We start from the raw sequence: 14,093 nt of genomic DNA, 5'->3' as shown, positions 1-14,093 counted from the left end.
AAAGGATATTATTTTATATAACCTGACCAAGGAATGCTTCGCTGAAAGGCTAATTACTTGAAAAAATATCCTGAAGACATGAGGAACCAAGCCAGGCAGAGGGACTAGCAAATACAAAGGCCCTGAGGTAGGAAGCAAATTATTCAGGCAAACTACTTAATTTCTTTAGGACTCGGTTTTCCAATCTCTAAGCTGAATATATAACATCCCCTACACCACAAAAGAAGTAAAGGTAGTAACATATATTACATCAAGGATCTGACATGTGGAATGTACTCAATAAATGAGAATATTACAGTTATCTGGGCGCCTATCCTGCCAGCAGAAACCTCAACATATTGTTCAGCACACAGAAAACACTCAGAAAAAAAATAGTTTATATAATCCCCCTAACAACATAAAGCAGATGGGATTATACCTATTTTACAGTTGGGAAACCTGAGAATCAGAAATTTGCCCAATCCTCTGTTGACCCCTAAAATTCCTATAGGGATAAACAAACACACTCTACAATTAAAGAGAGGACTTAAAATAATACACTTCTAAGATGAGGAAACTATTCATATTACTGTCAACTAATTAGCAGTATGGTGCTACATGTAGTGTCAAGAACATGAACTCTATAGTCAGACTGCCTGGGTTCACATCAAATAGTCCTAAAATAGTCCTTGGGCAAATTTACATTTTTGCTCTGCACCTCTGTTTCCTCAACTGTTAACAGGAAATAATAATAGTACCTACTTCACAGGGCTTTTGAACCCCACAAAAACCTCTGCTCAGTGAGGGAGCCTGCTTCTCACTGCCTGCCACTCCGCCTACTTGTGTGCTCTCTCCCCCTCTGTCAAATAAATAAAATCTTAAAAAAATAATTTAAAAAGGAAATAATGAAAACGTTTCTAATTCCTACGGAAAAATTCTAAAAATCATAAAGATACTGGAAGTGGAAAAGCAGCAAAAAAAATGGGAGACAGGAGAAAATGAAAAACACACACCACCACAAAATGGCATCATAATGTTGCCTGGACTTACACCAATTTACCTGAACAGATTGTTCCTATTAGTATTATTGTCCCTTTTTTGTAAGATTTTATTTACTCCATGAGAGACACAGAGAGGCAGACACAGGCAGAGGGAGAAGCAGGCTCCCCACAGGGACCCCAATGCAGGACTCGATCCCAGGACTCCAGGATCATGACCTGAGTCAAAGGCAGCCGCGTAACCACCAAGACACCCAGGTGCTCCAGTATTATTGTCCTTGAATAAGAACACTAGTAGTGAGACATATGCCAACAATGCTTTGGATAAAATGTTATAAAATGTTATTTCACAGGTTATAACAAGTTTAATTGCTAAAAATGAATTCAGGTGTCATATTACTGAGGCTTAAAACAAGTAGAATATAACAAACTTTATCATCTTTCTCCCATCCAACCCTCTTGTAGGTGTTACTTGATGCTTACTACAAAATATGAAACATCACACGTAACTTCAACTGAGAATGATTTATCCTCTATCAGCTACTGGTAGAAAATAAACCTCTTTGGGCACCTGGGTAAATCAGTGGGTTAACTGTCTGACTCTTGATTTTGGCTCAGGTCATGATCTCAGGGTTGTGGGATAGAGTGGCTGTGAGTTGGTCTCCATGCTCACCACTGAGTCGGCTTCAGATATTTTCTCTCTCCCTATCCCTCTGCCCCTCCTCCCACTCCCTCTCTCAAAAAAAATCTTAAAAAAATAAAAATAAAAAAAGAGGGGCACCTGGGTGGCTCAGTTGATTAAGTATCTGCCTTCAGCTTAGGACATGATCTCAAAGTCTGGGGATTGAGCACCCCTCCCCCCTGTCCCCCATCAGGCTCCCTGCTCAATGGAGGGTCTGCTTCTCCCTCTGCCACTCCCCCTGCTTGTGGGGGCCCACACTTTCTCTCTAATAAAGAAAATATTTTTTAAAAAAACCTTTCTCCTAAAATCAAAAGCACAAGAAACAGAGTCTCTGGCTGGCTCAGTTGGTAGAGCAAGCAACTCTTGATCTTAGGGGTCATGAGTTCAAGCCCCACATCAGTAGAATTTACTTTAAAAAAAACACACATAGGGGTGCCTGGGTGGCTCAGTGGGTTAAGCGTCTGCCTTTGGCTCAAGTCATGATCTTGGGGTCCTGGGATTGAGCCCTACAAGGAGCCCCACATTAGGCTCCCTGCTCAGCAGTGAGTCTGCGTCTCCCTCTCCCTCTGCCCCTCTCTCCCACTCCTGCTCCCGTGCTTGCTCCCTCTTTCTCAAATATTAAAAAAAGAAAAAGAAAAACAAGAAACAACGTGTTAGCAAGGATGTGAAGAAAAAGAAGTCCTTAATTGTTGGTAGGAATGGAAACCGGTGAAGCCACTGTAGAAAATAGTATAGAGGTTCCTCAAAACACTAAAAATAGAATTGCCATATGATCCAGTAATTCCACTACTGGGTATTTACCCAAAGAATACAAAAACACTAATTGGAAAAGATATATGCACCTCTATGTTTATTGCAGCATTATTTCCAATAGCCAAGATAAGGAAGCAACCAAGTGTCCATCAATAGATGAATGGATGAAGTATGTGGTGGAGGGGCACATGGCTGGTTCAGTGAGTGGAGCTGTGTGACTTGATCTTGGGGTTGAGTTTGAGCTCCATGATGCATGTAGAGATTACTTAAAAATTAAATTAAATTTAGGGCAGCCTGGGTGGCCCAGTGGTTTAGCACCGCCTTCATCCCAGGGCATGACCCTGGAGACCCAGGATAGAGTCCCACGTCAGGCTCCCTGCATGGAGCCTGCTTCTCCCTCTGCCTGTGTCTCTGCCTTTCTGTGTGTGTCTCTCATGAATAAATAAATAAAATCTTTTTTAAAAAATTTAATTTAAAAAAAGATATAGTGTATATATATAATGAAACATTAGTCATAAAGAATGAAATCTTGCTGGGGCACTTGGGTGGCTCAGCTGGTTAAGTGTCTGCCTTTGGTTCAGGTCATGATCCCTGGGTCCCGGGATCAAACTCCAGGTCCTGGGATCAAGCCCCACATCCAGCTCTCTGCTCAGCAGGGAGCCTGCTTCTTCCTCTCCCTCTGCCTGTGGCTTTGCCTGTGGCTTTGCCTACTCACTGCGCCCTGCTCTTTCTCTGTCAAATCAATCAATCAATCAATCTTTGGAGGAGAAAAAAAAAGGAATGAAATCTTACCATTTGCAACATGGATGGATCTAGAGCGTATAATGCTAAGTGAAGTCATTCAGAAAAGACAAATACCGTAAGTTCACTCATATGTAAAACTTAAGAAACAAAACAAATGAAGAAAAAAAGAGAAAAAAAAGACTTTTTAAATATAGAGAACAAACATATGGTTACCAGAGGGGAGGTGGGTGAGGGGTTGGGTTAAATCGATGAAGGGGCTTAAGAGTACATTTATTGTGATGAGCACTGAGTAATGTATAAAATTGTTGACTCATTATATTATACACCTGAAACTAACATAACACTGCATGTTAATTATGTTGGAATTCAAAAATAAACTTATGGCCACCTGGGTGGCTGTCAGTTAAGCTTCTCACTCTTGATTTTGGCTCAGGTCATGATCTCAGAGTCATGAGATCAAGCCCCTCATCAGGCTTTGCACTCAGAGTGGAGTCTGCTTGTCTCTCTGTTCCTACCTCTGCTCACGCTCTGTCTCTGTCTCTAAAAGAAAGAAGACCTTTAAAAAAATAAAAAAAAATTTAAGTGTCCTTTTAATTCTCAAAGCAGAAAAAGCCTTTCTCCTACTGAAGTTCCAAAAGTCCTGTGACTACTTTGAGAAGTTTAACTTTCTCTCAGTCTCAATAATTTAGGATTATTGTCTCCTTTTAAAAAAGTTTTTAAAAAAAAGTTTTTATTTATATTTGAAGTGGGCTACATGCCCAACCTGGAGCTTGAATACACGACCTCAAGATCAAAAGTCACATGCTCCACAGACTGAGCCAGTGTGACATCCCACTTCTTTATTTTAAAAGCTCTATGCTTAATGTGGGGCTTGAACTCATGACCCTGAAATGGAGTCACAATCCCTCATCTAATGCAGCCAGACATCCCAATTATTGTCTCCTTTTATTCTCTTTCCCAAAAAAAGTTATCACTACAAAATCTATAAATCACCCCACTGGGAGGCAGTGTATCTCTATGTAAAGAAGTATGCTAGAATTGGATGGAATTGGAATCAAAAGTAGGCTCTGCCACTTACTAGCTGAGTGAACTTGGGCAAGTCACTTAACCATTCTGCAATCACAGTAAATGAAAATACTATCAACTCCATACAGGATTATTTAAAAAATAAAAAAGTCAGTGTTAGGGAACATACTACAACTTGCCCTGTAGTAGATGCTGTAAGTGATATAGATACAAACTTAAAGTTTATCATTACTGCAAAGCCAACTAGAGGAAATTAATTACTTCTTTTCTAACACACTCTTTAATATGAATATTAACAATGTAATTATAATGCAGGATTAAATTTCTAGAAAACCTAAGGCTTTAATTCAATTATCATTTGAGAATCTGTATAACATACTACATGGCACAAGGATTCAAAATCATAAACACTGGTCTGAAAAAATTAATAATCTACTTATAAGAGACAAATGGGATATTCACCAATATTGTACATTTAAACACTATATTTACAAACACACAAATAATTACCTTTCATGTTAGATTTGCTATTTTTATACAGCAACCTGGATACCTGTGTTTCAGTGTAACTTCAAAAGTTTAGGAAATAATTTCCCACTAAAGAATCTTTTTTAATACAACCCATATTGTCCAAATAATCCCTCTACATTTTTCAAGTACACTTAGAACATTCAAATATGAATGCAAGTACTGAATATTCCTCAGTGAATAGTAGCACTTTATGCATTGATATTTAATCAAAACTCAAAAAGTACATATACACAGAGCTGGAAAAATCCATTTGTCATTGACAAATTTGCTTTTCAAAAACATACCTTCATGCTTCAGCTTCCCTGCCAACCATGGCTACCACCACTTCCTCAATTCTCCTGCCAGGAATAAAGTCTGAGGAATGTCTTTTGGCCTGAAAGAGTAGTGGAAACAGGGAGGGATATATCCCAAAGGAAAAATATTATGGCTTTGCTAATATTTCCTACATTTTCTCTTATTTCTTTAGTGTAAAAGGGAAATTCTCAAAGGTTCATGTTCCTAACTTTCTTTAATACTATTTCTTTAAACCACAAAAAAGGCCTTTTCTAGTAAGAGGATATTAACCATGTTCTTTGTAGTAACATTCTAGTTGCCACAAAGTCTGCAAATTAGATACAAGACAGTAGACACATAGGTGAGTGTGGAAAAATTCTTGCTTTTGAAAAAGGGGGAAAAGATTAGAGATCCAAGAAAAGAGGATATTGTATAACACCCTCCTGAAACGAGAATACTTCAAATATATCAAACATGATGATCATTATATCTATGACATATAGAGAATGAATTTGAGGAGTATCATATGCTGCTACAAAGACATTTCAAGGTAATATTCTCAACAAAGAATTCAAAGTCAAAAAGTTAAATACAAACATGTATTACTACTTTAAATACCTATTTTTAAAGTTTACTTATCTTTAAGCAATCTCTACACCCAACATGGAGCTCGAACTCACAACCCTGAGATCAGAAGTTGCATGCTCTTCCAACTGAGCCAGTCAGGCACCCCAAAATTCCTATTTAAAAGCAAGCATTTGGGCAGCCCGGGTGGCTCAGCGGTTTAGCACTGACTTCGGCCCAGGGCCTGATCCTGGAGACCCAGGGTCGAGTCTCATGTTGGTCTCCCTGCATGGAGCCTGCTTCTCCCTCTGCCTGTGTCTCTGCCTCTCTCTCTCTCTGTCTCTCATGAATAAATAAATAAATAAAAATCTTTTAAAAAATAAATGCTTGCTTTTAAAGATTTTTATTTATTTACTTATTCATGAGAGACAGAGAAAAAGAGAGAGAGAGAGAGAGAGAGAGAGAGAGAGAGAGAGAGAGAGGCAGAAGGAGAAGCAGGCTCCATGCAGGGAGCCCAACATGGGACTCAATCCCGGGACTCCAGGATTTCGCTCTGAGCCTAGGCAGACGCGCTAAACCACTGAACCACCCAGGCATCCCTAAAAGAAAGCATTTCGAATGTGAAATAAAGACATACAGGATTGCCATTTAACAGTGATTGTCAATTGCCTCTTTTGCTTTTACACAAAATCATAACAGCATTTAAAAGATCTTAACTTTTAGATAATAGTAACTGGTTATAGGGGATGATCATGGGCTCTTTTAATTTCATTAATAACCACCAAACATTCCAAGACTACACTTATAGTCTTCAATTGTTATTTCCCCCAAAAGATTTTCAATGCAGTCCTTAAAAATACCGGTTACCAGGGGCACCTGGCTGGCTCAGTCAGTAGAGCATGTGACTCTTGATCTCGGTGTTATTGTGTTCAAGCCCCACGTTGGGTGTGGAGATTACTTAAAAATAAAATCTTAGAGACACCTGGGTGGCTCACCAGTTGAGCATCTGCCTTTGGCTCAGGGCATGATCCTGGAGTCCTAGGATCGAGTCCCACATCGGGCTCCCTGCATGGAGCCTGCTTCTCTCTCTGCCTGTGTCTCTGCCCCTCTCTCTCTTTCTCTCTCTCTCATGAATAAATAAAATCTTAAAAAAAATAAGATCTTAAAATACTTGTCACTATTCTCAAATTAAGGACACCGTATCAAAAACAACTGCACTGATGGCTACTGATTCTACCCTAACAGTCTTTATATATAGTAATCCCAGTATGTAGTGTGTTTTAAGTGTTTTTTTTTTTAACCTCTTTGGGGGTGATAAAGCCCAACTGTCAATGTTACCTGAGGACAGGGACTATGTAATCTAGTTGACCATTATATACCCTATCTCTGTAGGCACTTTAAGTACCAGCCAGTAACAATGAATCCTTTTGAGAACCTGAAGAAACACACATTTTGTGCATAATTTGATAGGATTCTCACATCCTTACCCTATGAGCCCTAGATTAAAAATTAGCTATAGCTTTTTAAAATACCAACTGTTATTAATCTCATATAATAAACCAAATCCACAAAAAATAACCTTTTGTCTACCAGGGACTATGTGGCCCACAAATCTGGTCAGAAATGCAAACCCCCCCACTTCCAATTTCATGATGGCTTTAATGAACTAACGAAAAGGCTTTAAAAATTAAGCAGACCTACTTAATAACCTCACAGTTGTTTATAAAATACTGACACCAACAAAACCTCCAAAAGTGAACTAGCTAGGGGATGAAAAAAAAAAAAACACACACACAAATTCCTCAAGGGAGTATTAAAATAGCCAAAAAACAACCAAGTATGAAAAAACTTAAAAGTCCTCTTAAGATCAGCTCTCTAATGGGGCACCTGGGTAGCTTCATTTGTTAAACATCTGCCTTAGGCTCAGATCAGGATCCCAGGGTTCTGCTTCTCCCTCGCCTCTGCCACTCCCCGTTTGTGAGCTCATATAAATAATCTTAAAAATTATTATATTTTTAAAAAGGTCAGCTCTCTAACACCCCCAATAAGAAAAAGCAAGGGGGGGACGCCTGGATGGCTCAGCGGTTTAGCACCGCCTTCGGCCCAGGACATGATCCTGGGGACCCGGGATAGTCCCATGTCGGGCTCCCTGCATGAAGCCTGCTTCTCCCTCTGCCCCCCCCCTCTCTCTCATGAATAAATAAAATCTTTAATTTTTTTAATAAAATAAATTTTAAAAAGGAAGGGATTTTTAGTTTGCAGTATCTGAGATTATAACAAAATCATTTCTCCAAATGTTTGAATTCACCTACAGTAATCATTTTTGGGGAGTGGGATGCACCACAAATAAATAGGTGGGAATATAAGGCATCTACCTAAGTCACCAAAAATAAAAGAGAACTATTAATTTTATGAAAAGACATTTCAAGCTCTTCAAGACTTAACTCTTCAGTTTAACTTCAAATAAATATCTAAACCATACCTTTTTCTTCCTAACACCACAAAATTATTTTTCAGTTTTCTTATCAGAAGAGATTTTCCACAAAAGAGCCCCCCAAAAAAGAGCATACAGTTAACATTTCTTCCCAAGAAAACAGTAAGGAGAGTCTGAATAATGCTAAGGAAAACACAGATGTGGATGTAAACAGTAAAAGTAAGTTATCTTGGCTTTTTCTTTTATTTCAGTGGACCTCAGTAGTTCTTCAACAGTATCTCAAAAGTCCAGTCACTTGAAAAAGCCAACTGGAATTTCTACTAGGTAGAATTTAAAACACACTGTCGGGATCCCTGGGTGGCTCAGCGGTTTAGTTTAGCACCTGTCTTTGGCCCAGGGCGCGATCCTGGAGCCCCAGGATCGAGTCCCACGTCGGACTCCCGGCATGGAGCCTGTCTCTCCCTCTGCCTGTGTCTTTGCCTCTCTCTATCATAAATAAATAAAATATTTTAATAAATAAATTAATTAATTAATTTTAATAAAATACACTGTCTCTTTTATCTTACTATCAACCCCACACCAAGAGAAATTCCTCCAAGAGTGAAAATAACCTCTCGGAATATGGCCATTTAAAGTCATTTAAATCATTTTCACATCCAAATAAACTGTAGGGGTTGCAAATCCCTTCCTACCACTTACTAATTAGGCAAGTTACTCGGCTTCCCTATGCCTTGGTTTCCTCCTGAAAAATAGGATATTAATTAGGGACATCATAAATCCTTATCTCCCTGGACAGTCCGAGTTTATACTGCTATCCGAGAATGCCATCCAGTTAGTTAGTGTCCCCTTTCATTCTCAAAAGTATCCTGGTTTGGGGCAGCCCAAACCAGCGGTTTAGCGCTGCCTGCAGCCTAGGGCCTGATCCTGGAGTCCCAGGATCAAGTCCCACGTCAGGCTCCCTGTGGGGAGCCTGCTTCTCCCTCTGCCTCTCTCTGTGTGTCTCTCATGAATAAATAAATAAAATCTTTAAAAATATATATATATCCTGGTTCGGGCAGCCCGGGTGGCTCGGTGGTTTAGCGCCGCCTTCAGTCCAGGGCATGATCCCGGAGTCCCGGGATGGAGTCTCTCATCAGGCTTCCTGCATGGGGTCTGTTTCTCCCTCTGCCTGTGTCTCTGCCTCACTCTGTCTTGTCTCTCATGAATAAATAAAATCTTAAAAAAAAAAGTATCCTGGTTTGAGCAACAAATCAAATGGTAACGGGTAATAGGGTTATGAAGATTGAGGTAATATGTGTAAAGCATTTGTAACAGTGTCTGACAGAGAGTAAGAGTTCAGTTAGTGTTAACTATTGCTAATGTTAGTCACTGTCAAGTACTTTTAATAAAAACTTTTTAATCATATAATGAGTTCCTACAATATTCCTTTTTACAATTAAAAGTATACATTTAACTTCATACATTCAAGTTTTTGAAACTAAGTATCACTAACTGCTTGAAATCAACACTAACCAATTTATCCCAAGATGGCAACATTACCAATTGCATTCACATTTTATCATGAGTAAGTTTTAGGAGAGGCGATATTAAGGTTATTGACAGGAAAGTAACTGAAAAGTAAAACTGCTTAACACCAAACCAAGTCCCTTAATATTCTAGCAGCCTTTCTAATCCAGGGTTCCACAATGTTAACCAGAGAACACAAAATTATTTGAGTGACAATTTCCTGAATTCTCCCCTCTTCAAGAATGGTACAAAATTAGTATCTTTCTAGATACACAGGAGAGAAACTAACTCACTACATACAATGGATGCCTTGGGGCATAATTCTGTTGTAGAACACCAGGGTCTTGTTATTCTTGGGAGTACAAATGGGGAAATATGGATGAAAAGACTCAATATTGAACAAAGAATCTGGGTAGAAGACTGCATCACTGGAAAAAAACATTTCCCACAGACTGAAGCTTAACGGAATAATTAACATAAAATACATAAATTTGACTCATGGCTATGAAAAGCGTTATACATCCTCATCTCCACTAATTTATCATAGGCCAGCTATCCAACATCTAGCAGTCGTTCAGATAAGAGAAGTTCTAGTTATTGTTTATGAAAAGTAGGAAGGAAAAAGAGGAAAAGCAAAGAAAGCGGAGACCAAGATTCTAATCAATGATCAATAATGAACCTACTAATAATCCAGGACACCATATTAACTATTACACAATTAGAACAAGAAAATTTAATGAAGTCAAAAGATGAACTAGAATAGAAATTAGAAGCAAACAGATATTAACACTTACAAGGAAACAGAATATTTTTTAAGGTACCACTAAATAACAACAAAGGGACGCCTGGGTGGCTCAGCGGTTTAGCACCGCTTTCAGCCCAGAGCATGACCCTGGAGACCCGGGATCGGGATCGGAATCCAGTCCCACATCAGGCTCACTGCATGGAGCCTGCTTCTCCCTCTCTCTCTCTCTCATGAATAAATGAATAAATAATCTTTAAAAAAATAACAACTAAATCCCCTTACAGAATCAACCAGAGCAATGAATTAGAAAATTCTCCAAAATTTTTATTTCAAATCTAACCACTCAATAAACAAGCTGAATGATTGGGGAACTATTCTTAGACACTCAGCCTACATAGAACGCAAGGGAAAAAATTCAGTGAAACCACTCTACCATAGTATGACCCACCCCCCCCCCAAAAAAAAATCAAGAATACAATTCAACATATTACTGCACAAACTTTTTTTTTCTGCACAAACTTTTGTATAATGAGCACACAGAAAACTAAAGCTCCAATTTATTTCAACTACATTTTAGTGTAAAACACAATTTAGACCTTTCATCAGGCAACAACTCCTCTAACCCTGTGTAAAAATCTGCATTTACCTTGTACTACATATGAAAAAAAACTTTAAAAAAAAGAAGAAAAAAAACTTTACTTTGTAATATTAAAACGATGCATGCTTTCTGGTGACAGATAACCCAAGACCTAAACTGTTTAGTTGAGGGAAACTAGTGAGCTTTAACAAAAAGAAAAGTGCCAAAGTTTTGAGTCCAAATTAGAGTGTGATTCAGACTGTCAATTATTATCATGTGACAAGTCATTTATTCTCTGAGAGCCACAATTTCCCCATCTGTAAAATGATGATAACCACCTATCCTGCAAGGTAGCAGAGAAGATTAAACAATAAATGTTAAAACACAGTTACTGTCATTCAAAAGTAACTCAAACTAAATTAACAGTTTGTTTCTTAGAATATCTCAGGATTCAACAAGTTATAGGTCAAATCCCATTACACCAATGTTACGCACACAAAAAAGTGTAAACACGACTTACTTTACCCCTTCTAACAGTCTGACAACATTATAAAGGAAATTTACCTTTGAGTTTATTAGATTATCCAGAGGTTATAGAAATCTCTCTAGTTGGTGTCATCAATCCTAATAATGTATTTTTCAATTAAATAATAAAAAAGAACAGCATTAACATTATTCACTATTCTTCCCTTTGGAGCAATGGGGAGTGTAAAATAATTTCAATAATCTCTTGACTAACCATATGCGAAGACTTCTTGTTTTCTTCTGGCTAGCATCAAAGACCTAACTATAGCAAACATACATTAGGAACACAGTTCAGGTAGCAGATTACCACAGCTGCTAAAGAGATTTTTTTTTAATGCACATATTCAAAAATGAAGACTACACAAGCAACACCACTTACACTCAAGAAATACAAAATTTGGTTCGATTAAATGCAAAGCAGGCACCTCAGGAGATGTAAAAAAAAAATCTGACAATTTTTTTTCTCACATTATCTTTGCCAAACAGAAAGAACATGCAATAACCACCGCTCATGACAGCCGAAGATACAGAGGAAATATTATACAGGGACAGTACTGAACCACAAATTAAAAGTCCTATGCATGTATCAAATGTAGAAAACTACAAAAGGAAAATGTAAAGAATTTTAAAAATAGCCTATACCCTTAAAGTTTCTTCTTTATTCTCCAAAGATTAATCATATTTCAGTATATACTGATACCCATAGCTAGATGGGACTCTTTCCTTTGCTAAGCTCCCCAACTTCCAAAATAGGTATATAATAGTGCTCCACTGTACAATGAACTGTCATCTCAATTATTTGAATAATCTAATAGCAATTTCAAAGTGCTAATACAAGACCAGATTGCTGTTTTTCAACATGTGAGGCACAAAAGTCACAACATTAAAGAGATGTGAACCTTATCCTAAGATATACTGAATAGATTACTGTGCCCTAAATTTAATGTAAATTTTAAACTCAGAAGTTAACTTGCAGCATCAAAAACTGGAGTCTTCCATGTATTATAAAGAACCCAAAGCAAAAAGAAACCGCTATTCTCTGTTTACTCCCTTCCCACACATGACTGTGGGTGGCATCAGTTAAACATGCAGAATATTAAGCACTACTAAACCGTCCAAGGCATATTTTCACATCTAACACTATATTCCCAAAAGATAATTTATTTGAGCCTGAGCCTGCTCCCCACCCCTCCCCACCCATTTTATTACATAGGTCCTCAGATAATTACCAGCTAATAAGGTAAAATAGAAAAAAGAAAATCATGAAAAAGAAATGTAGTATTTAATTTCATTAAAATTGTGAATGTTTGAGCTTTTAAAAAAAATCCTAACTAGACTACAAAGTTACCAAACTCATAATTTGTTGGCTTAGCAGTTTAGCTGTTGCCTTGCCAGAATAAATCTGAAGCCACAATCCTCATCATCTATTTCAGATTATTTGCATACAAATAAAAAAAATCAAAATTTGTAATCTGTCTTCTCATAGCATTCTTCTAAAGCCAAAACGTTGAGTACGAATATACAGACTAATATTAACAATTACAAAATATCTGTTCCTAGACTACTGTGGAATTTTGTTTTAATAATGATGAGGGAACACACTTCACCAAATATTAAAAATATCCATTATTTTGGATTCCCTTTAGGACTCTGACATATATTCAAAAAATACATTCACAGGGGTAAAAAAGCCTGACACTGAGCAACACAAAACTGCAGAAAATAAGGCACTTACCTTCAAAGAATGTAGGAGCAATTCACAAATATACTAATTAAGGAAACTGAGGATTTTAATTGCAATGCACTTTTACTGTGGATGGGTAACAGAATGTCCTTTATAGAAAACATCAGAATATTTTACGTATTGGTCTTTAACTACAGCACCAAATCCTTAAAAGTAAGGAATGGGACTTAACTCATTTTAAAAAAAAAACATTCCTTTTCATATCAGTCAAAAAAAAAAAAAAAGAACCCACCCCACCCCCACTGCCAGTCTCTGATACCTTAGAATGCTAGTTATTTCACAGTTGGAAAGAATGGCTAATAAGTACATTTCTTTTTCCAACCCTAGTCTCTACCCATTCATTAAACACCAAATACTGAAACTGAATTCAACTCCTACCTCTATCTTCCTACCAGGAATGCGCCCTAGGGCACCCGAATCCCTTCCACTGTCACTTACTGCAACTGCCAAAGCCCCTCCTATTAATAGTAAATCCCTTTCATACTGACTCACTGTAACTCCAACTTAATGAAATAGACAACAAGCAGAATTAACAAAATTTGAGAATGGAATTTTTCTGTTTTCAAAGGCTTAAAAAAGAAACTAAAAGTTGACCACATTCAGACTAAGTTACAAACATTTAAAGTTCAACCAATTTGTAAGGACTTACATTGCTTATTCTATATTGGTTCAACTCAAATATTTTTTTTGAAGTTTGTGTATCCGGCATTGTGTAAGTACTTATACACAAGGCCAAGTTTTCCACACTGATAACTGACATGTAAATACAAACTTATGTCATCACGCCAAAATTCCAAGACAATTTGAAATCTTTAAATTGTTTTAATTATGGAAATTTTCAAGTACACACAAAAAAGTAGAATAATGGTACAATGAGCTCTCCTCTAGTCATCATCCAGCTACAACCAACTCAAGGCCACTTTTGTTTCATCTCTACCACCCACCTCTCCCTCCTCCAATTATCTTAAGAAAATAATTAGTAATTACTAAGTACACTGAGAAAAATCTGAAG

The 14,093-nt window shown here is 37.5% G+C and overlaps 1 protein-coding gene across 7 annotated transcripts in view; it reads right to left on the bottom strand.

Annotated features, from left to right (window-relative positions):
* The window catches only part of STAG2 (stromal antigen 2), a 135,185-nt gene that overhangs the window by 117,778 nt on the left and 3,314 nt on the right, over positions 1–14,093 (bottom strand). Inside the window, exon 2 of one of the 7 annotated variants that reach the window (XM_055337792.1) lies at positions 4,998–5,086. The exons of the other annotated variants lie outside the window; for them this stretch is intronic. The gene's annotated coding sequence lies outside the window, so the exon portion shown is untranslated. The remainder of the gene's footprint in view (positions 1–4,997; positions 5,087–14,093) is intronic. 7 annotated transcript variants of the gene reach the window in all.

This window comes from Nyctereutes procyonoides, unplaced genomic scaffold (genome assembly GCF_905146905.1).
Source record: "Nyctereutes procyonoides isolate TBG_1078 unplaced genomic scaffold, NYPRO_anot_genome, whole genome shotgun sequence".
Lineage (NCBI taxonomy): Eukaryota > Metazoa > Chordata > Mammalia > Carnivora > Canidae > Nyctereutes > Nyctereutes procyonoides.
Note: the sequence above shows the minus strand (reverse complement) of the source record. Positions and strands in the feature narration are given on the sequence as shown.